Source organism: Lycorma delicatula, chromosome 2 (assembly GCF_047948215.1).
Source record: "Lycorma delicatula isolate Av1 chromosome 2, ASM4794821v1, whole genome shotgun sequence".
In the NCBI taxonomy this organism is placed as follows: Eukaryota; Metazoa; Arthropoda; class Insecta; order Hemiptera; family Fulgoridae; genus Lycorma; species Lycorma delicatula.
Window position 1 is genome coordinate 75,590,482 of NC_134456.1, and position 24,336 is coordinate 75,614,817.

At 29.4% G+C, this 24,336-nt stretch overlaps 1 long non-coding RNA gene across 1 annotated transcript in view; it reads right to left on the reverse strand.

Annotated features, from left to right (window-relative positions):
• LOC142318908 (uncharacterized) overlaps positions 1-19,296 on the reverse strand; it is a 209,996-nt gene extending 190,700 nt beyond the window's left edge. Inside the window, exon 1 of the long non-coding RNA XR_012755075.1 lies at positions 19,132-19,296. This is a non-coding gene — a long non-coding RNA (uncharacterized LOC142318908). The remainder of the gene's footprint in view (positions 1-19,131) is intronic.
• Positions 19,297-24,336: the final 5,040 nt, after the last annotated feature.

Here is a 24,336-nt window from a genome sequence, read left to right on the forward strand (position 1 = left end):
TTAAGTTTACTTTATTTCAGCATAATTTAAAGTGCTAAATCAGAAATTAAGAATCTAAATGTAAAAGGAAATTTACTGTTGTAATTGTATGCACGTTTAAACCCCACATGTAATTCTACTAGAACAAAATTTGTACGCCATCAGTTAATCTTTATCTCGACGAGTCAAATTTTATCAGCGTTACAAAAACGAATAGTTTTACATTAAGAGAAACATCAAGCTTACTATGTATATTCATTTAACCAAGACAGTGGCAGTAAATAAATTTATACAGTTTACGTGATACAAGCTTATCAGATTGCCAAAACTCAACGTAGTGAGTAACTTACTGGCATCAAAATACATTAACAGTGGGAGTATGCATAGTTGTCAAGTTAGTATATCTTGTTTTAAACAGAAAAAAAAAGATTTACAATAATTTATCTCTTTTAACCTGACTGTAAAAAAGCGGCTAAAAGAATATTACTTAAAATGTAGAAATGTTAGATGTAAGGGTGCGAAAAGCGGGCGTAAAACGGATTTATCTAGGAGGCAAAATCAACTCATGCTTCAACTTTGAATTTATATTTATAACAATCTCTTTTCTGATAATAAAAAATATGTTTGTTTAGTTTAATTCTACCAATGAATATTTAAATATACATATATATATATATATACATTCTCTGTGAAACCCAAAAAGTTATTAACCATTAATGCATTCTTATTTAAAAGGGATAAACTGAGATACCTATTTTTTTTTTATAAAAACACTTAAGCAAAAATGATAATACATCATTAGAAATATATAAACAGAAATCTAGGAAAAAATTTACGTAAAGTACACTGATAAATTGTACTTTGACGGGCAAAGCATTTAGTTAAAAAATGAAATTTATCTACAGAATGTTAAAAAGTAAAAATAAATTAAACTATCTAAAAAATCTTCATCACGCCGATTTTTACTAAATAAGAAGATATTTTTATCAATCTTAGCAACTAGATAGATTTCATAAGAAAGCTACCTACCTCCTTATAAAGGGTAGCATGATTAGACTTTCGGAAAATTTCGACATATCACGTTTCACATCCCCCAGACCCCAAAACCACCGTTAGTTCGAAAGTTTATAAATACATTTATATTTCACTTTCTTGTGGACATGATAACTGCCGTAATTTTGCGCCAATCATTTTCAAATTGATACATAAAACATAACGACCCAAAATCTCGGCCGAGTTCGTTAATGGGCAAAATCAGACTGTGGGAGTGGAAATGGGAATGGTTTTTTCGAAAAACATAACATAGCTATTACTCTCTTATTAAATAAAATATCGAATTCGTTTAAAGTTAATATTCCATTTCTATTCTTTGAATAAGGGCCTAAAACTTATCTAAGTATTGATTTTTGATATCACCAACCACTGGCCCAAGAGGTGGAAAAAGTGTAATTTAGAAGGCAAAAAAATACCTCCCATTCCTATTAAGGGAGGTATGATTATGCCTACCTTAATAGGAAAGTATCGAATCGGTTTAAATTGGTCGTTAGTCCTCTAAACATTACCTAAAACTTTTTCTGAAACAATTTTTTATATGTCCACCTCTTACGGCAAGGGATGATCAAAATATTGCTGGAATTATAAGATGGGGCTTGTCGTATGCTAAATATTTGAAACCTTTCACATGTAACCATCGTAGTGAGTAAATTTGAAGTTATTCTTAACTTCAAGGTGGAAATCTTTTTTATTCCCTACTTTGCACCGGTGAAATCTACCTTCACCTTCTGGCGTGCCGAAAGGGTTTTTTTTTATAAAAGGAAGAACATGATTTTTGTGTATATGATTATTATTTACAAATAAATTTGTATTATTATGAGGGAAAACAATAAGATTTCTGATGAAATTATCTAGCCCGATGAAGGATATTTGGCTTGATAAAGAAGGCAATTAAAACTTTTCCCTTTCACCCTTTTTCCCCGCGCGTAAATCGGTCCAATAGTAGTTTTTTAGTCTATAGCGGACACACACAAATCGGAAAAATTGAAATGGAATCGTAAAATATTCAGTGTAGCGTGTGTTGCTTTTACACGTCCAACAGATAGCGCTGTTTTTTTTTTAAAAAAAAAAAACGTATTTACTGTCACAGGTTTGACATCTTAGTAAGTATATAAAAACATGCGCGTATTCGAATGCAACGTTGTGTCAAAATTTCAAAGCAATGGGTGAAGAATTTTGGAAATTTAAGATTTTGAGCAAACGACATTACGTTTTTATTTAAATAGATTATTACTTTTACGAACTTGACCGGGAAACACAAGTAACCAAACGGCGCGGGCGAATCCGCGACGGGGATGCTAATTTATATATAAAAAAAGAAAGTAATTGAATAAATACAATAAAAAGGAGAGATAGTAAAAAAAAAAACATTATTGACAAATAAATAATAATTAAACATTATAAAACGCGTAATTTTAGCTGGATTTTTAGGATATAAGTAAAAACAAACTACTGTTATTGTTTTCGGTATATCATTGGGTAATTGGATGCCTAAAATGACAACAGCAATTTGTATTTTTTACATGTATTCTAAAAATTAGCTAAATATACCTATAATGTTTGACTATTATTATGTTTTACTGGATTAATGGTTTTTTTAAAATAATTATTTATTTTTATTTCTATTTATTTATTTACTGTAATATACCTTTTTCCGAATGTTCTACTGACAATGACAGTTTAATAACCAAAATAGTTAAGAATTTAAATAAAATCTTTATAAATTCTCTCTTAATGTAATCTTCTTTTCCATTTACCTCAATTTTCGAATTATTTTATTAATAGAGATAATAAAATTAAAATCTTTTTTAATTAGGTTAATTGAAATACAGAACGATTGTATAGAATCTTCATTTGATCAAAGAGCAATTCAATCGTTTTGTATAATATCACTGTGGAGACAATAGAATTAATCGTAATTCTCCATTTGTTTACAATCCTCTAAAGGAGCGTAGAATTTAAACCGACATGAGTATATAACCCTTACAGTATAATCTTTCACTTGTCTCTTTAAACAATAATGATTATAAAATTTCTAGAAAAATGTAAAATTCTTGTTTGGTATTTTTTAATATTCACAATAAAATACGCGGTACTTCTTATTTACCGCTATACAAGCGTGCTATTCTATTAATAATACATCAACGAGTACGCAACAGATTAAATTTACGATAGAAAACTGAAACGTCAGAATCATTAAAGTAACACAAACCAGTCAGTCACTGACCACAAGTCGCTTGACTACATTTTCAACCTCAATGGAACTCAAATATTGTAAACGAAGTAAAAGAATATATAAGAAAATTTCTTCTCGACATTAATTTCACAAAGAAAACTGGACAACAGTATAAATACTCGTCTATCGTCTATTTGACCACCGTGACCTCACAGTATCACTATCCCTACTCTCCTTACTCCTCCCATTAATTCACAATACCATTCACTAGATACAAATCCATTCACAAAATAAACACGTTAACCTGTTTATCCGGTTTTTTCTTTTAACTTATCACACGAAAGACAGTTTAACGTGTAAAAAAACTGTTCCTACTGTATTTACTAAATATAAATATATATTAACAAAACAACTAACCGTTTGGTAAAAAAAAAGGAAAAAAGTACATTTACATTGTAATAACATTAAAAAAAAACACAATTTGTTGATCAACTAAACGAAGTTTATTTTATAATTTATCTTGATAAATTCATAAAAAATTATTAGTTAAACCAAATGAAAGTAAAGTTTCTGGTTATTTACGAAATACCAAAAGATAGTACTGAAATTCTAAAATACAAAACCAACTCAAAATATTAGAAGACTAATGTTATGATTTTACACTAATTAGAATTTATTTAAACACAATTATAATAAAACAATAAATAAATAAAACACGTTTTTTCAGAATAGGAAAACAAAAAGCAGATGGTTCAAAGAAGTAGAAAAGAATTTCAAGTCAGTCAACATCCAATCAAAGATAGATCGAAATTTATAAAATTCGTTGGCGAGTCGAACTTTCCAGTAATTATCGAAACCAGGAACAAAATCTAGGGATAGATGAAAGACGAGGAAACAAAAGGCAAAGAATGAAAGCATTTCGGGAAAGGAAAAGAACGAGAAATTGATATTATGTAAATAGTGTGACTAATATGTAAACAGTCTAATATGGAGAAAAAAACGTTTTGCATTTTAAAAGGAATTAAGGAAACCCACAGGGTTGGTCTAGTGTGGTGAACTCGTGATCGCAAACCAGCTGATTTCATAGTCGAGATTTCTAAGGTTCAAGTCCTAGTAAAGGTAAAAGTAATCCTAGTAAAAGTAACCAACCGGGTTGGTCTAGTGGTGAACGCTTCTTCCCAATTCAGCTGATTTAGAAGTCAAGATTTCCACTGTTCAAATCCTAATAAAGGTATTTTTATACGGATTTGAATACTAGATCATGGGTACCGGTGTTCTTTGGTGGTTGTTTTTCAATTAACCACACATCTCAGCAATGGTCTGTACAAGACTACACTTAATTTGCATTCATACATATCATCCTCTGAGTAATACCTTACAGTAGATCCGGAAGGTAAACAGAAAAAGAAAAAAATGAGTTACGTACAACAAACATATTAGATTAATTACAACAAAAAGTATAGCATTAATTTATAACTTAAAACTGGTTGCCCTAGTAATTTTTAGGGCTGCGACAAAAACCTACTTGAGGTAAAAGAAGCACTAGTGTTTGTTGGTTTGGCTAAGAGTAAAAACTTTCATTACACAACCGATCGGAGTCACTTTCTAGGGCTAAATGTGACCTGAATATTGATAAGACTTGGCATGATTATGGTGATTATGAACAAAAATATTTCGATTCTATTAAGAAGGCTATAGAAAATCGATTCACTCCACAGTTTTCGTAAAAAGCCAAGCATCGGTTTTCTAGCTATTCTTGACAATAATAATGACTTTGCCATTTTAATTTCCAGGCATCATAACTCTAGAGCGATGCTAAACGAAGAAAAGTAAAGTAATCAGTTAAAAAAATGGTGTGCGGTTATTTTTTTCGCTTTTCTTGACGTTTCATGATCCAGGAACCGCAAAAAATATCAAAAATAAAGTGGGCGGGGGGTAATGTATGTATGTTAGTGTTCGAAACTTAATAACTTTTGATTGGATAAAATATTTTCTTGAAATTTTGTACACAGACTTCTGTATGTGGGACAATTTGTTGGTAAAAATTTGGGGGTATATCTCCAGGGGATGGGATAAATAATTTTTTTTTAATAAAAAAATTTTTTAATTTTAAAATCATAACCCCACTTTATATTAAGCTTAGTACATGCGTGCACGTTTTTTTTTGAATTGTCCAAAAATTTCCCCTTTTCAAGAATCGATAAATCTATCGTTTTATTTATTGTATATTTTTTAACTAAATTTTTTTTTAATGTCCTTCTAGGCATATTACTAGTGCAAGTAACAAAAAAATAATATTTTGGGGAGAATATTAGGGGGGAGGTGGATGAGCCTATGAAAGTTTAAAAATTAATTTTTTTTTATGTATCATTATTTTTCCACTATATAAGAATAAATAACCAATGCCAAAAACGTATTTTAACTGTTGTTGTCAGCATTTTTCTTTGTGATTTGTTAACTATAAAATTACACAGAAAACTCGTAAGTTTGATATTTTTTCATATAAAAATCGAAGTTGTATTATTCTTGTTTTATGTAACTGTAGTATGTATACAAAATTAAATTTATGTAAGTAAGGTTTAAAATCTAGGTTAACTTAAAATTATCAGGGGAAAGCAAACATATTATTTTTCTTGTTTTGTTTATTTAATTACTTATTCAAAATGAATAAAAAAGGGTGAAAGTTTATAAAATTTGAAAGAAATTTTCAAAATTTTAACCGAAGGGTTTTCATTGTTTTCCAGCTTATTTTAAAAATAGAGCGGAATAAAAAATAAAGCACATTGAATTAATCGATTTTCGTGGAAGATCCTTCAAAAATATCAAACGGGAGGGAGAGCTTTGCTCTTTTAAAGCGGTAAAGGTTTTTTTTTTAATTATTACTTTTAATTAATTTTTTTCTGTTTAGCCTCCGGGAATTACCGTTCAGGTATTACTTTGGAGGATGAATGAGGATGATATGTTTGTATGTAAATGAAGTGTAGTCTTGTACAGTCTCAGGTCGACCATTGCTGAGATGTGTGGTTAATTGAAACTAAACTATCAAAGAACACCGGTATCCACGATTTAGTATTCAAATCCGTATGAAAGTAACTGCCCTTTAGTAGAACTTGAACGCTGGAAATCTCGACTTCTAAATCAGCTGAATTTGGAAGAAGCGTTCACCAATAGACCAACCCGGTTGGTTATTTTTACTTAATAATTATTACAATTTAAACAAATGATGACAAGAGGACAAGAAATTCCTGTTGACAATTTTTTTTTTGTTTAGTTTTCATCCGAAGTTTTCAATTTGAATAATAGGTTAGAATTTGTGACTGAAATAACAATAGAAAAATTAAATTTGTAAATTTAAAAAAATAACAGTGTAACTTGCAATTAACAATTAATTAATTATTGCAATTAATTCATTATAATTATAGTTATAGTATAACTCAGCAATGTGACTTTTGGAAGATTTTTTAACCTACTTTCAAAACGAAATCAAATCAACATACCATTACAACATAGGAAAAAGAATCGACAAATAGATTTAAAAACTTAACTATTTTTTCTTCCAGAAAAATATAACTTCTGAAGAAACGTTTCTTAATACCCGTTCAATGAGTTGATATAATATGCGAACTGAAGAAAACTTCTATTACTAAAAAAATTTAAAATGGATTTAATAAAAAACATAAATATTATGAACGGAAAACGAGAAGTTAAAAAAAAAATAACTACACTGATTCGCAATCAAGACTATCAAAGTATGATGAAAGTTTTACATCTCATTAAAATAAGATGAGACGCAACAAACTTTTTTCATCCGTTCAAGTAGCCTATATAATTCAAACGAATAGAACATATTAAACTTTTCACATTAAGTGGCATAAGTTAAGAGATAAGAAGATTCCATGAAATCCTCCTATATACGGTGGAAATATTTGTATCAAACTAAGGTTTGTAAAACGATTTAAAGAAAACTTTTTTCTGAAATTCATCAAAAAGTTTGGAAAAAAAAACCAAAATGATCGAGAAATAAAAAAAAAAAAGATTGATAGTGTTTGTTGATGGAATCCGTATAAAAGTATATACGAAATAAGTTTTATGCAGTAACGAAGAACTTTAAAAAAAAAAAATTATACAAAAAAGACACTTATCGTATTAGGGAAACCATAACAAAAAATACACGAAATAATTAAAGATAAATCGAGAATGTACTCGGCAATAAAGAGAGTGAAATATCAGAAAGATCAAGATTAAAATGTAGGTCACTTATTACAGTAGTTATAAGTTAAAAGAAAACTATTTGAAATAAAAAAATAAAAAATAAAATGTGACCGAATAATAGAGAACTAATGTACATCAACCAAAAAAAAAACTATAATGAAAGTGCAATATACCATATACATTACTGTGCGCGGTCATTAGTACACGTAGTAATCTGCTGCAAGTTTTTATTTATTGGAAAACCCAACCTGTATCCGTGCAAGGACGTAATTACGTCAGCTGCAGGAGCTGTTTGTACTACGAATGAAGACATCAGTCACAACTTACAAAAAAAAAAAAAAAAAATTATAATGGCTTGACCCGACTGAATGTCATGTTAATGTTCTCCACAGAGCGTAGCGCAAATTGGTTGATACTGGCTTTCATTTACAGTAAGAGAAAAATGAAAAAGCATATGGTAAATATTTTTTCTATTTCGTCATTATTGAGAAAATTATTCTGCAAACATTTTATGCTCCTAGATATGCTGTAGTACTCGACACAACTACATTTAAAAACGGATATATTATATTAATCAAATAAATACTTCTACATTTTTAGCTTAATACGATGTAACACAATAAATGAATATTAAAAATTAAAAATTACGTCTGCCAAAAAAAAATATTTCTCTATAATACAGGATAATTAAATAACGTGCGGGTGACAATTTTATAAGTAGTATAATTTTTTTTTTGTTTCTTTCAAATTTATTTAAACATATATGACAATGTCATATTTGTCCTTTGACAATGTCGGTAACGTAAGGATTCAAACGCGGGGTCATACATCTAAATCGGTTCAGTCGCTGAGATGCTACGGTGTAACAAACATACATATGTACATCCTAATACATTACACTCCTTCTCGGGCAGTTGTGTAAAAACCCGCTGGGTTAGTTTAGTGGTTAGACTCGTCATCGCAAAATCAGAAAATTTTCGGAGTCGAGAGTTCTAAGATTCGAATCCTGCAGTTGCTTTTATATGGATTTGAATGTTAGACTGCAGATACCCGGTGTTCTTTGGTGGTTGGATTTCAATTAAACAAACGTCTCAGGAGTGGTCGACCCGAGTCTCTTCCAGACTACATCTTTACCGGTCGGTACATTTACAATTACATTGCAAATACGTCAGGCCTGGCAAGCCGGTAACGGTAACTGCATTGGCTTATACACATATACACACCCAGATCCTGTAGTAGCTGGAAAACTGGTGGAGAAATTAAACAAACGATGTAATAAATTATACTTATGGTTTCCATACAGCATATTTTTCCGTGGCGAGAAGCCAAATGGCAATAAATTTCGCTCAATTTTTGAGTACACTTTTAATAAACAAATTTAGAAATGTTTAGGTTTAGTTTTTTTTTTTTATATTTATTGTTAATTTTTTATCATGTTATCAATTTTATTAGAAAAGTTGTTTTTTGGTTTAAATTTATTACTATACCTTATTTTTCATTCGTTGTTTAATTTAATTAAACAGATTAAAATATTATTTTAGATCAAGCTATATTATTTCAGGTCTTTCAGGTTGAGGGTATGGTTGGGTAGGAATATATTTGTATTCGAATAGATTAGAATGTTAAAGATTATGAACCATGTGAATAAAATACGCAATCAGGGTGGAGGGAGCCAATAAGATTTAGCCATTCTAAAGAGTGGTTGTCTATTAGGCTAGAATATTAGTTACATTTGCCCGTTTGTTGACTGTGAGGCAGGCTAATCCTGTTTGATCGGCAAAAGATAGAGTGTGTGTCTTTGTACTTGAAAAAGCTTGGGATTTTAAAAGGAACATTGTGTGTGCTTAGCTAAATTTTTCATTTGTTCTTTGCCTGGCTTAACTATAGTTATATATATTTTTTAAAGAAATATATTAAAAAATAGGAAAATTCTAAAAAAAATACTTTTTGGGTTTGTTAACTGCATTTAATTTGTATGTATAAATACTTTTATAGATGTGTTAAAGTTTTACGGCTAAAATAAATTCTTCTACGTTTCATAACGCATTATGTAATTGGAAAAGGGTTGTTTCTTTAGGAACCCTTTAACTATTCTTAAAAGAATTTTTTTTTCTACGTATATCTACACTGGTGTACGTAAAACTGGTTACCCGAAATTTTCTCAAAACATTTGAATAAAAATGTCCCTATTTACAAAGCAACTATAGTCCGGGATTGATTGAACGGACTTTAGAGCCTATTTTTGGTTAATTTTTATTGTTTTTTTTTTTAACTTTGTTTCTCCAAAGGTAAAAAAACACGGGTGTTCTCAGCACCTACCTTATCATTGGTCTCAATGAGAGAAAGTCAAATTCTGTCTGATAAATTCATGTTGAGGAAATCGGAGTTTTTTTTTAGAAATATTGCACTCTTGATATATTCTGATCGGCAGATTATATATGAATCTAGGGTAACCAGGAAGTTACCCGTTTCACTGGTTGCACGATAAGCTTAACGGCTACCGCGCCTATTGTGTCAAAAGTAATATTTCTTAATCCTTCCCAAGATACAATAACAATATAAATAAAATAATGTGGTAATTATATTTACACCAGATATAAATTTATTTTAGTCGCAATAAACATTTAAAACACGCAAAATAATTTTTCAGCCGATGGTTATTCTTCTTTATTTTTCCTGTTTAGTATCCGGTAATTACCTTTCAGAGGATGAATGAGGATGATATGCATGAGTGTAAATGAAGTGTAGTCTTGTACAGTCTCAGTTCGACCATTCCTGAGAAGTGTGGTTAATTGAAACCCAACCACCAAAGAACACCGGTATCCACGATCTAGTATTCAAATCCGTGTAAAAATAACTGACTTTTAATAATAGGACTTGAACGCTGGAACTCTCGACTTCCAAATCAGCTTATTTAGGAAGACGCGTTCACCACTAGACCAAACCGGTTGATTCAACCAATAGTTATTCAGAATGAATAATGATCACTTATTTTTTTTAATATAATAATATGAATGCGTTACTAAATTATCGCTTACGTAATTTTTAATATTGAACAAATTTCTTTTAATGACTTCTTTAAAGAAAAAGCTTCTCTGATGAACTTCGAGAAGAACGGGAGAGAAGTCATGAATGATGATAAATTTCAGATATATAAAAAAAATGTTATTAATTATATATAGGGATCACTAGCAGAAGAATATATTGCAACTACAGAACTTTGCTGTTTTCAATACATACAATACACTAGTACTTAATGTTGTGTTCTCTTTAAATATATAACCCACATTGAATACAGAATAAATAAGTGTATGTATGTGTGACTGCGCCTGCATATATATATATATATATATATATATATATATATATATATATACGATATGTATATATTTAATATGCATGAAGACACAAGCACTTATGTAAAGCATACATCACCGAACAACACGACCATACAATCAAGTAATACATTGAAAGGAAGAACACTACATTAACTTAACTTCGCTTTGTAAAGGATATAACAAGCAGTTTAATTTGCATTATTTAGCGATTTAGTTGTGTCTGTTTATAGAATTAATGAAATAATTTTAAATTCGGATTGAAGTAACAACACTGAAATAAAGATACCATCAGACTAATTAATTAATTAAAAGCTATAAGGTAAAAAATTATCATGTGATGTAGGTAAATAACGTATTACGTACGTATAAATGTTCATTATAAACCTACTTTTATTTTTTTTTTGTCTTCAGTCATTTGACTGGTTTGATGCAGCTCTCCAAGATTCCCTATCTAGTGCTAGTCGTTTCATTTCAGTATACCCTCTACATCCTACATCCCTAACAATTTGTTTTACATATTCCAAACATTCCAAACCTACTTTTATGTAAACGAATATTTAAATATACTGTAGTAAAACGGAAATTGTTAGATTTTAATTTGTAAAACAGTAGTTGAATTAGGGATTTACTGTCAGGTAGAATAAATTCAGATAAAGAAGGAATGACTGTAACGTGTAATAAATGGTAATATATATAATAAATAATATTAATAAAGATTTATGCGTTATCAATTCACAACGTAAGCATTGTAATACTATAGTATTTCTACAAAAGCAAAGAGAGATCGTATACTCAATCACCTATCAAGTTCAAGGTTACAGCTGCAAATGATACATATAATATTGTTAATACTATTTCGCATGCATTATATTGTAATTCCTAGATTATTATTAACTAAGAAGGCCGTTTATGAATTACAACACTTTATAGTGCGAGGGGAGTGGATTTCGAAAACACGATGAACTGTAATGTAGGGGTGTAATGAAATTTGTACGTTTCAACTAGATTTGAAAAAAAATATTTAATAATTTAATATTAATATTATTATATTTAGTAAACTACATAATAATAAGTAAGTTGTTCTAGAAGATTTTTGATTAACAACTTATTCCACGACTAAAATTATGAAAAAAATCTCATATAAATGTGGATGTGGGAAAAAAATGGTTTTCAATCTGTCAGGAAGAAATACTCCTTTTTCTAAGTTTCAAACGTAAAACAGCGCACTAATACTATTGCGAACGAAATTTATATGGCTAAATTAATGATTTAGATGTAATTTTGAAAAAATAAAAATAGCACCAATGCCATATAATGATTACGTTTTTAAAAAATCACTAACTTTTTCTAAATTTTGTGAAAAACGATACAATTGTTAGAAATCTTAACGAAAGATTCCTGAACAAATATGAGTAAAAAACACCAGTAATCAATCCATACAATATTAAAAAATAAAAAATAAACTTTATAATTATGAAAAAATAATGTTTCATTCAAATGCTAGATATTTGAAGGTTTACAGATGCACAGTAATAAAGAAAAAATATTTTTCACATTTTATAAGCAATAAATTTTGAATACGATTTTCGTATAGGTGGTTGTTCAAGGTAAAAAGAAAAAACTTCATTTCCTTATGAAAATGAAATTAAGCAATTTAAGTAAAAGAGTGGATTAATTAAAAAAAAAAAAAAAAAAAAAAAAAAACATTAAGATCATTGTTATGTAGTATATATATATGTTTAAAAAAAGAACACGAAGAAATAATTTTTCATATAAGTAGCGGTTAATTTCAGGAAATTTTTGCCACACTTCAGAATTGTATTGCTGTCAAAAGTAATAAAAATGATCATGCACATATAGATCTGTTAACACTCTGTTTTCGAGTAACGGATAGAGAAAGGTTTCTGCTAAGATATTTACTCTAAAAGTCCAATGATGCCAAACTGAATCTGTGGACACAAATTATTGAGTAAAATTACTAATTTTACTCAAAATAATAATAATATTACTATCTTATATGCTGTTTTACTTAGAAATCTATATATGAAAAAATAAAAAACAAGCCGACAACACAGTTTTACGACATTTCCGTCCCGTTTTTTTTTTATGTACGGCTTACCCACACATAAAATATTTATCATTTTATTTAAATATAATATTTTTTTCTACAACAGCTGTACGACAGCGCTACACTATCGCACTAGGTGGTGACAGGGGGTACTATTGACAGAGTATACCCACTTAAATATAACAACAAATATAAGAAAGATGGAGGCGCTTTCCTTGGTAAAATATTCCGGAGGTAAACTGGTCCCCCGTTCGGATCTACGGGTGGGGACTACTAAGGGAGGGGTCACCAGAAAATTAAAAAATAGCATTCTACAAGTCGGACCGAGGAATGTTAGAAGTTAAAAAAAGTTAGTAAGTTAGAAAATTTAAAGAGGGAATTGAATAAATTAAATGTAGATTTAGTAGGAATTAGCGAGGTTCGGTGGGAAGAGGAAAACGACTTTTGGTCAGGTGATTTTAGAACACAGCTTTAAATAAAGGGCTGCCAGGAGTACGGTTCGTAATTAACAAGAAGATAGGGAAGAGATAAGAGTAATTCAAAATGCATAGCGACAGAATCATTGTAATAAGGATAAAATCAAAGGTAGAATGTGTATACGAATAAATTGACGAAGGAATTAAACACATAAAATGGGATGAAAATTTAATAATAGTTGGACATTGGAATGCAAGCGCTGGAAAAGGAAAGGAAGGAAATATTGTGGGTGAATATAGGCTGGGCAAAAGAAATAAAAGAGGGAATCGACTTACAGAGTTTTGCACGAAGTATAATTTAGTAATTGCCAACTCCCAGTTTAAAATTCATAACCGAAAAATGTACACACGGAAAAAGCTAGGACAAGCCAGGAAAATGACTGAAGGCAAAAAAAATACCCACTTAGCCACTACATATGTATTGTAGCCTAATTAGGAAAAAATTCAAGATACTGAGGGTGACCTTGCTGTATAGCCTCGCCTCCTTGACCTATTAAGTTGAAAATTTAATGGCATCAATGCCCCATATACAGAAGTAATCTAACCAAGTTTGGTCAAAATCGGTCCAGTAATTGTGAAGATAAAAGGTGTGAGACAATGAACACACACACGTACATACGAACATCCGGAAAATTTCCATCCGGTTTTTTGGGTTCCTTAGGTGACAAAACGTGAAGATCCGATAAAAATCGCATACCCCCAAATTGGACCTATTACAATACTTTCCCTTCTACAGCTATAACTCTGCTATAGCGCTAGACGGGAAATTAAGAAAGTAAAATAATTAGTCCCTCAATTATAAGTCCAGCGGTTTGCGAGAAAACCTTTATAAAATTCATAATAGAAAACCAGATTTTTTTTTGAGTTTGGAAAAATTTTACTTTGATAAATTTCCAATAACCAGATTTAACTTCACGACAAAATTTATAGAGAATTTAATTCCGAGAAAACTGATATTAATTTAAGTCAATAAAAATCGAACAAATCAATTTTAAATCCATTTTTAAATAGGTCACAATAAATTATGAGTTAAAAGGGTTACTTCTCATAAAATAATTTTTTATAAAGTAAAATTATTATTTTAATATACTATTTAATTAACATACAGTGATAATACTACCGTTAGATGCTGAAAATGTCCATTTCCAGTGATAATGAACATTTATGTCAAACCGAAATAAAGCGTAGTTAACGACTTAAAATTTTTTGGGTTTCACAAAACTACTGGAGATACAGTTCCAGGACCGATTTTTTTTCCGTTGTTAATTTTTCTATCTGTCAATTGTTTTTTCAATAGTGAATGATTTTTTCAATTTTATATAATATTAATTTTGTTCAATGATTTATGTCTACGGACATACTGGAACTGTACGGAGTTCCAGTAATTTTTTTGGCTTTCCGAGTAAAAATGTAGGAAAAATATTTCGTTACCATTTACTCGTAAACAATTTTTTTTCCAGATCTGATTGTATAAACTATTAATTTTTATTATTCTAATGAGAAAAATAGGCCTATAAAGTATGCCGAAACTTACTGAAACATCTTTTATATTTGCGGTAAAATTTTTTAAACATATTATTAAATATAAAATAAATATTTATGATTACGAAATATTTATATAATTAAGGTTTCTCCCAATTTTACACACAATAAAACATTACGAAATAAAATAACAGGATTTTTTGTTTTGAATAAAAATAATTTTTCAAAGAATACGTCAATATAACTTATTTACATTTCATGTTCAATTTAACAAGTAACAATGACGACATAGTATTGCATATTTACACATTTATTAATCAAAAATATTCTATTCGTTAAAAAAATAATTCAAAATGAGGGGTAAATTATTAATAAAAAAATATTCGAAAGATTAATTTAACAGTTAAATAATTAATTCGGCGAATAATTAAAAAATAAAACGGTTAAAATTTGTTTTAACTTATTGAATATTTTGATCATAAATTACGAATTTATTTATTTTTTATAACGAAGAACACGCTCATACAAATCATTTATTCGACCTACGTAAAAAAAGAAATTATATACAGAATCTACATCAATAATTATTATTTTTAAATTAATTACACATTTTTAAATAAATTAAATAACAATAAAATAAGAAAAGTATTTTATTTAAAAACATAATTCTTCGAAAATAACAGTTCCAACCAAAAAGTCTCCAACGAAGATTAAAGGTCAATTAATCTTGATAAATGAACGCGTTATTTTAACTGGACATACGTTATGATAACTCTGTTTTAACGTCGATTCAGTCTTCATTCACAGTTGTTTGTTAGAACTGGTAATGTTCCATGTCGCAATTAGTCGGTTAAGATAAACGTTAGTTTAGCCTTAAAAAGTTTATACATACGGTAAAAAAGTTCTTCATTCACCTAAAGAATACAAAAGTTTAAAGTATAATGTTGCATTATTTAAGTAGAAGATCTGTATTTAATTTCCTTAAAAATTTCAATTGAAAGTAGCATTTTAGATATGATGGTGGTTTTAAGTAAAAAAATTGTCCTATTTTGCAAGAACTATAATTTTTTTTTTAGTACTTTATTGTACCATTATAACCGCCCCGAAAAGATCAACTGGTACACAAAGGCCATGGATAAATTACCTTTTAGTAAAATAGCTACAATAATATGAACTTCCGTGCTATTCTATTTTTTGAAGAAAAAAAAGTTAAATTGATAAAAGATAAATTACGGTGTGATATATATATATATATAACGCTGTATATATATATATATATATAACGCTATATATATATATATATATATATATATATAACGCTATATATATATATATATATATATATATTACATTCGATGTTACTGAAGTGCATACACAATTGTGTGTGTGTTAATTTTTAAGTTTGTCTGGTTAGGATGTGTTATAAATTGGAATTCTAAAACAGATAATGATCTGGAAACATATTCTATGAACTGGTATAAATAATACTGGTATAATTACAGGCTTGACTTGTAGTGATACTCAGTACTCAAAAATAACTAAATAAAATTAAGAAATGTATACAGCAGGAGAATGAAAAAAAAAAAAAATATATATATATATATATAGAATTGTTTAAAACGAGAAATAATTTTAACAATCAAAAATGAGCACTTTAGGTTTTTCTTTAAAAGGTTTATAGGATAAAATAAAATTAATTGTGCATTAAATAGGCTACCAATCCATGGGAATATAATTTTTTTATAATAAAAATAAGATCTGGTCCGTAAAAATTGGAATCAAGGGTAAGTTAAATAAAATACATCAAAATAATTGCGAAATAGTAACACCAACTCAGGCGAGATAGGTACGGGCTGATCTTGCGGTTAACTTGTAATCGCAAATCAGCTGATTTCGAAGTCGAGTGTTCAAATCCTATCCGCATTACTTTTATACTGATTTGAATACTACATCGTGGATACCGGTGTTCTTTAGTGGATGGGTTTCAATTAACCACGTATCTCAGGAAAGGTCGATTTGAAACTGTACAAGACAACACTTCATTTACATTCATACATATCATCCTCTGAAGTAATATCTTACAGTGGTTCCGGAGGTTAAATAGAAAAAAGAGAGGGCCGAGATAGGTACGGTACGATAAAAAAATTTAATAAACGTAATATTAGGATAGTGTTGTTCATAATGAAGAAATTACAATTTACCTGAATAATAAACCCAAAAATTTCATAAAATTAAAGTATAAAAATGAAGCTAAATAAAATATTGCTTCACTTCTAAGAACGTGGATTCAATTTTCAAATTGTTTGTTTTACCATAATTACTAAATTAATTAAATACTTTTATACTCGTTTTTGAACAATATTTTAATAGTCATTAATCAACGGCTAGTAAAACATGTCAAATCACGCCATACCAAAATTATCTATATTTAACAGAACAGTTCTGGATAAAATTATATTAAAAATAGAATTGCTGAAATAAAATTAAAAGACTAAATTACAAACCTTTGTACATACGTATACACAAGATATATAAAATTAAAATTATACACCTTAAAATTAAACGCACATTAATATAGTATTAGGTAAAACAATTTTTAGAATGCCGTTATTGGCATAATAGATTTTATAAATTAAATATCATTATTCAAACTGTTAATTTACGCAAATAATGTAAACTCTTTAAATAATAAGTTAGTTTATTTAATTTAAATGAAAAAAATAATTGAAAATAGACAGATAGATATGTAACAACTAATACTTTAATCTTACGATAACATTAAACGAACTACTATTTTTCATTAACGTACGTCTGAAAAATGCCAGTTATTTAACAAACATTTTTCATAGTGTTAAAAACACGTTTAGAAAAAGATGTTTACAATTCGTCATCAATTATGTTGTAACTTTGATAACGCCTACATGACAATTTCTGTTCATATAATAGATTTAGCAGAAATATCATTCCTTGGAGATAGTCACACAATATTATGACGACCTCTGTTTTACACGATCTAATATACACAATGAATACATAATCTCCAATAAATAGTAATTATTAGAATTTTAGTTAATTGATGAAGAGAAATAGTTTAGATGATGAAATATAGTTACAGAAACGCGTCCATACAATACAGGTAAACAAAGACATATAAAGAAACAATTATATAAATGCCGCATTTATTTATATCACTGTACTATTTATACTACATATTTATAAACAAAAATTAACTGATAAAAAAAAAAATATAATATGTACTAAAAATTTGTGAAATACTAAATGAAAGTGTGATGAAAAAATAATAGGAATAACTAACCAATATTGATAACAACAGAGAATTCATTAAGAAAACATTACAATACACAAATAAATAATTGAAAGTGATAAGTTTCATAATCAAAATGAAGTTTTTTTTTTGTGAAATAGCAGATAAAAACTAATGAAAACGAAAATTAAAAAACAAACAGAATGTAGGTTAACGTAACAAATAGCGATTTGGTATATAAATTTTAATGCTCCGTGCTTCTAATTTCAATTAACCACTCAATATTAAGTAAATAAGTTATTCCGGTGTGTACCACAAACAAATTATAAACAAGGAAATTTCAATCACTGCTTTTTCGTAGATATACTGAAGAAAAAAATTATAATAAGAAATAAATAGTTTGAAAAAGGTACACATTTTTATAAAAAGATTTTTCTCAATGTTTTCTAGTCCCGTTATTTTAAACAGTAGTGTCTATCGATTAAAATTTTTTACAGGCAGTGTTAGCCGAAAATCATAAAATACTACAGTAAATATATATAATTTTATTGATATTAATTTTACTTTCAAGTGGTCAAAATATGAACTTATGGGGTAAAGGAAAACATGTTTACGGCATGAGTTATGTTAAAATGAATGAAAACAAATACAGATCCAATCTGTTCAAATCGTATCGGCATAAAAATGGATTTGAATGATTTAAGAATTGTGTATATCGTATATAAATTTAAAAAAATAAATAGACAAATAATTGCATACACACGTACGCAATTAAAAAAGATATCTTTCTTTATTAAAAGATCGATCAACATGCCGAAAAAAAAAATTATTTTACATTGTTTTTAAATTTCAGTTAATCGACCGGCATAATAAAATCCTAATAAATCGATGTAAAATTCAATAACTAAGTAGAAATACACAACTCCACGTAAAATAAGTAATTTTTCATAAATCAATAAAATAATTAATTTAAAATTTAATTAAACTAATTAAAAAAATTGATAGTGAAAAAATATTTCTAAATATATATATATATATAATAAAGTGAAACAACACTATAACTAGATTTGATAATAACAAACCGGAAACCGTGATGAATTTCGAAGATTACCGTTCACCAAATAAAACCAGTATTAAAACGCACACTACAATTAACTAAATCACGGTGTAATTTGTTTCACGTGCAGTGGCGGGAATTAAACACACACCGCGGTAAGGTACAAACAAAAATGCTCCTACGGCTGCCGCAGCCAAGCACGCACTAAAACATCCTAACCTCTGTGTTGCCGGCTGCACCATAAAACCCCCACCACATCAAACTAACTACTCACAATCCCTCCAGGGGGCCCCAGCTTTTCCAAACGACCCTTAACATTACAACCACAACCCTCAACTGAACAATTATTAACATAATTCTAATTAACTGCTTTCTCGTATTTTGGTGTCTCTCACAGCACGAGATCATTTAAAATCGACTAATTATAAGCGTGCAAGCCTTGTTATCAATAAATAAACAGTAGTACTCTTTCCGTTGGTAAAAGTTTTATAACAATAAACATTTAAATGCTTCGTTTAACCGGGGCCTTCCTGCGACAGAATAAATACATGATGCGTACTTTACAGAACCCTAATCCCAGTGACATTTCACAACCAGAAATTCTCATCACTTTGCATTTCATTAAAAACTTTATCTTCCATCATTTTAAATAAAAAAAATTCTCTCTTTTAAGCAAAATTAAATTACTTGGCAAAAAAAAAAGATTTGTTTAAAATTTAATAATAAAAGAATCTTAAAATCTAATTTTATTTTGATATAACTAAAATATTAGATAACGGTTAAAATAAGTTAAACGAATAATCTTCTCCTACTTAATGGAAGTAGATATATCGTTGAGTAGTTGAATACATGCTTTCCACAAAAAGGAGATTAATTTATGATTTCACATTATATGTGAAATCATTTTTTTAAACTTAATTATAATTTATTTAAACATAACTTATACGCTCAAGAAAACTCATATAAAACAGAATTAAAAGTAAAAAATAATTAAAAGTACATTTAATCCATAAGTGCTTTCTCAGAGAGTAATGATATTTATGATTAATCCAGCTATCGGGGCATATAAAGAGAAGGTTTCAAAATATAAAGCTGATTATAACCTGTATATTTCAGGATTTGACTTTGTGATTCACAGCAGTACATTCGACTTGGTAAAGGGGCAACGGGAAACTACTTCACTTCTCACTTTCCTTAATACGCATAGTATCGTATAACTGTAAAGTGTTTGTTGATCTGAAATTGTTAGTTTTTTGTTACAAAATAACTATTACATTTAATAAAATATTCTTATATTACGAATATAACATACATTTTTACATGAAATTATTTATGCATGAATTTACTTAGTGTAATTAAATAACATACAAAATAAAATTACTATTGCTTAAAAAAAGACAGCAGTAAAAATAATTCCATAAAATTTAAAAAGTGGCAAATAAAACTTTCTTCAATTATTTTTCTTACCCGATTTGGTTTGATATGGCTTCCATTTCTAATGCGACATACTACCCATCTGAAGTCGAATTCATTCAAGACTGTAGCGTCATTACCTCTGAAGCTGTGGCTTAATTCGAAGTCTTAGCTCAACAAGATTAGAAGGTAAAGGTGACACACAAACCCGATCTTTAATAAAATCCCACAAGAAAAAATCTAGTGGGCTCAAATCTGGTGAGCGAGGTAGCCATGCAATTAAACCTTCACTACCAATCCACCGATCTTGGAATCGAGTATCAAGAAAATCTCGGACGTCTAGGCTGTAGTGAGGTGGGGCCGCGTCTTGCTGATAGTAATGGCGTCCATCTTGGTCATCATCGTCTATCTAACTAAAGAATTAGAAATTCTGAAGCATGTCCAGATAAACGATACCACTCACGGTTGGCTCCTGGAAGAATAACAGGTTGTTTGCTTAGGCCATAAAAAACAGTCACCTTTGGTTTGGTGGCAACAGTAAATAGTAGCCTACTAGGAGGCTCCCTACCGTACTTTCTACGAAAATTAAGTTGAACTGCAGTTACTGACTGCAAATTGTGAAACCAAAACAGACAGAAAACACGTTCCGCACTCCAGTAAATGTATTCATTTTTAACATCACTGGTGACAGCGCTGGTGGACGAATTCGGTAATAATGAACTAAATGAGTCAAAACTTGATATGTTTTGCTATGAAATGAGACCTCAACTAAATCTGTTGTTATCTAAATAAATTTTTATATGCTTTTAAAGTTGTGAAGTACTTTTAGAATCACCCGGTACATCTATAAGAAAGGCGTATTATGCAAAAATGCAGAACATAAATTATATTACCAGTTTCATAAATCTTTTATAAAAATATTCATTTTCTCTCTCTCTCTCTGTCTCTGTCTCTTTCTGTTTAGCCTCCGGAACCACCGTATAAATGTAATCGAAGTATAATCTTGTACAGTCTCAGGTCGACTATTTCTGAGATGTGTGGTTAATTGAAACCTAACCACCAAAGAACACCGGTATCCACGGATCTAGTATTCAAATCCATATAAAAGTAAATTGCATTTACCAGGATTTGAACTCTCGACTTCGAAATCAGCTGATTTGCGATGGCGAGTTCACAACTAGACCAACCTGGTGAGCTTTTTAATAAAAATATTAAATTAATCCAGACCGACTGGTATCCCGAAAGTCTCTTGATACATTGTTAAACTTTAACTGAGACGACGAAACTCGTATTCTTTCTTCGTGTAAGGAGTATACTTATTAAATCAAAATATTTTATTAAATTCAGGAAAGACAGACCTGAATATACTAATTACTAGAACCCAACAATAGAACGGTAACCGCTGATTGAAGTTGTTACCGTTTAAATTATAGTCTCGAAAGCTGTTACCGTAAAATATAAATAGCGAGGCCGATTTCGAACTGTTCAACCATGCAGCACAGGAAAGCAAGTGCTAACCTTCTGCAGTACTCTTAACTCTTGAAATTATATTTGTGAAGATTGTAATCTTACTGCGAATAAATTTTGGGCGCTCACTCTTTTAATTTTATATTACTAAAATTAACTATGAATAAACATAAAACCATTTCAATAAATCTGTAAAAAAAAAGAAACTGGAAAGAGTTTTTCCTGCGAGACGTATAAAAAACGACTTGTTTTTCATTTTTTTGTTCTCCCCATTAATAGATTTCAATTTTTCCATGTTTATAGATACGCTCCTTTTTTTATCTCAAGTACGTATCTTTTAAATATTAAAAACGGAAACGTAGGGATCGTCCTTATGGAAACGTACAAACGTGTAACAAAAATTTAAAAAAAAATGGAAAGTAGGAAACTGCCTCATTCTGCCACAAAAAAAAAAATCTCGAACACAATACTTTACATACATATTTTTATTATTTTTTATATTACAAAAATAAAAATAATAAAAACTTTTAGTTACAGATTAACCAATACCGCAAGATTACTGATGGCCTGCGTAGTGTAACACAATACACATGAAAAGTATCTGAATATATGATATATAGTGGAATTAAATTTATTAGGTAAAGAATTTAAAGCGAGCTTGTATAATAGACAAAAATCTTTTATAAAAAAAATCTTATACCACAGATCTTTATTAAAAAGTATTTTATTAGAAAAATAAATCCTTACGATTAACCTAAGCTAATTAATAAGTTATAAAAACTAAAAAAAAACCGAATAAATTATTTTTTCTAGTTGGAACCAGTAGAAAATCCTTTTTTTTAACCTTTGAATTACGCGGTTGGAATCTGTATCATAACGAGGGTCATTAAGAAACGGACCCACCTTGTATCTTCTGTTTACAGTTGACTTGCCAATTACGGCAGATACCACAGTTACAACGTTTGCTGACGATACTGCAATCTTGCTGTCTACGAAAATCCAACTACTGCGTTTCGTTTTATTCAAGATTATATCACTCTCCTCGAATCGTGGTTTACATGTTGGAAAATAAAAATAAACGAAACAAAATCAAAGCACGACACGTTCACTCTTCTTAAGAGTGAACGTCCTCCTGTTCTATCTTCAATGTTCCGATTCCGAGATCTCAAGACTGTAAATGTTTGGGTGTTCATCTTGATCGACGACTTACTTGGGCGAAACATATTACTTCTAAGTGGAAACAGTTGGATCTCAAATTTAAACACATGTACTGGCTGATAGAACATAGATCTCGGCGTTCAGAAGAAAGTAAATTACTGATTTACACATCCGTTTTGAAGCCTGTTTAGACTTACGAGTTTGAATTGTGGGGTACAGCGTGTAACTCCAATATTGACATACCTGAAGTTGCGAACTGTTCGGCAGGAAATCTCTCTGGTCAGCCTATGGTATTAAAATCGTTTGGTTCGGCAACCGAATTATTTGGCGGTCAATTTATTAGATAACACGATCAGTGATTTTTCAAAATTGCTGAGGAACAATATTCTTGGTTTGCCTTATCGCTTCAATTAGGTGACTTTATGATCTGGCCGTACGGAGTGGTCTTCTATTCCATTATTAAGTCACAAGCTGCTGGGTCTGTGGTAACTTAATGTTAATTCAAATACATCTTACTTAGTTATTTTTCTATGACCAAATTAAGAAACAGATTTTCTTTATGGTACAAATGCTTAACCAATCAAAAGCCTACTCTTTTCAACAACTGACCGATCAGAAGCGGGTATTGTATCAGCTGTTGTTTTACTTCGATTTTAATCCGATTTAATAGTTAGCAAACAGAGGTTAATTTGAAAGTTCATGAGTAGCTAACTAAGTTTATATATTGCAATGGTTATCCTTTTGCTAATTATGTCGGATTCTGAGGAAGAAGTATCTTTAACATAGATTTTTATTAAAAAAAAGGCAGAACTTATCACTAATAACCTATTGACACAGAAATCAAATACGTTTATAAAACATTATGCGATCAGTTCATGGATTGAAAATTAGCGAAAAATGTAAACTCGTTTCCAGTTTTAAAAAAATTAAATGTCTAAAAAAATGAAATCAACATCTCCTTAGACACATTATTCGATAATAAAATTTATCTAAATTTTGAAATATTAAACAAATAAAGTTCTCTAAGCTGACTGCTTTTATAAAAAGAAAATCAGAAGGCTAAACAATGCAAACAACGCATTCTATCATAGATTTAAATCAATAATTCCCATATTTTCTTTCAGAAGTGGAAAAACTCTTGCGAAGCTTACTATATGAACCTTGGCGTTTCGTAACTAACTGCCCACTTGTG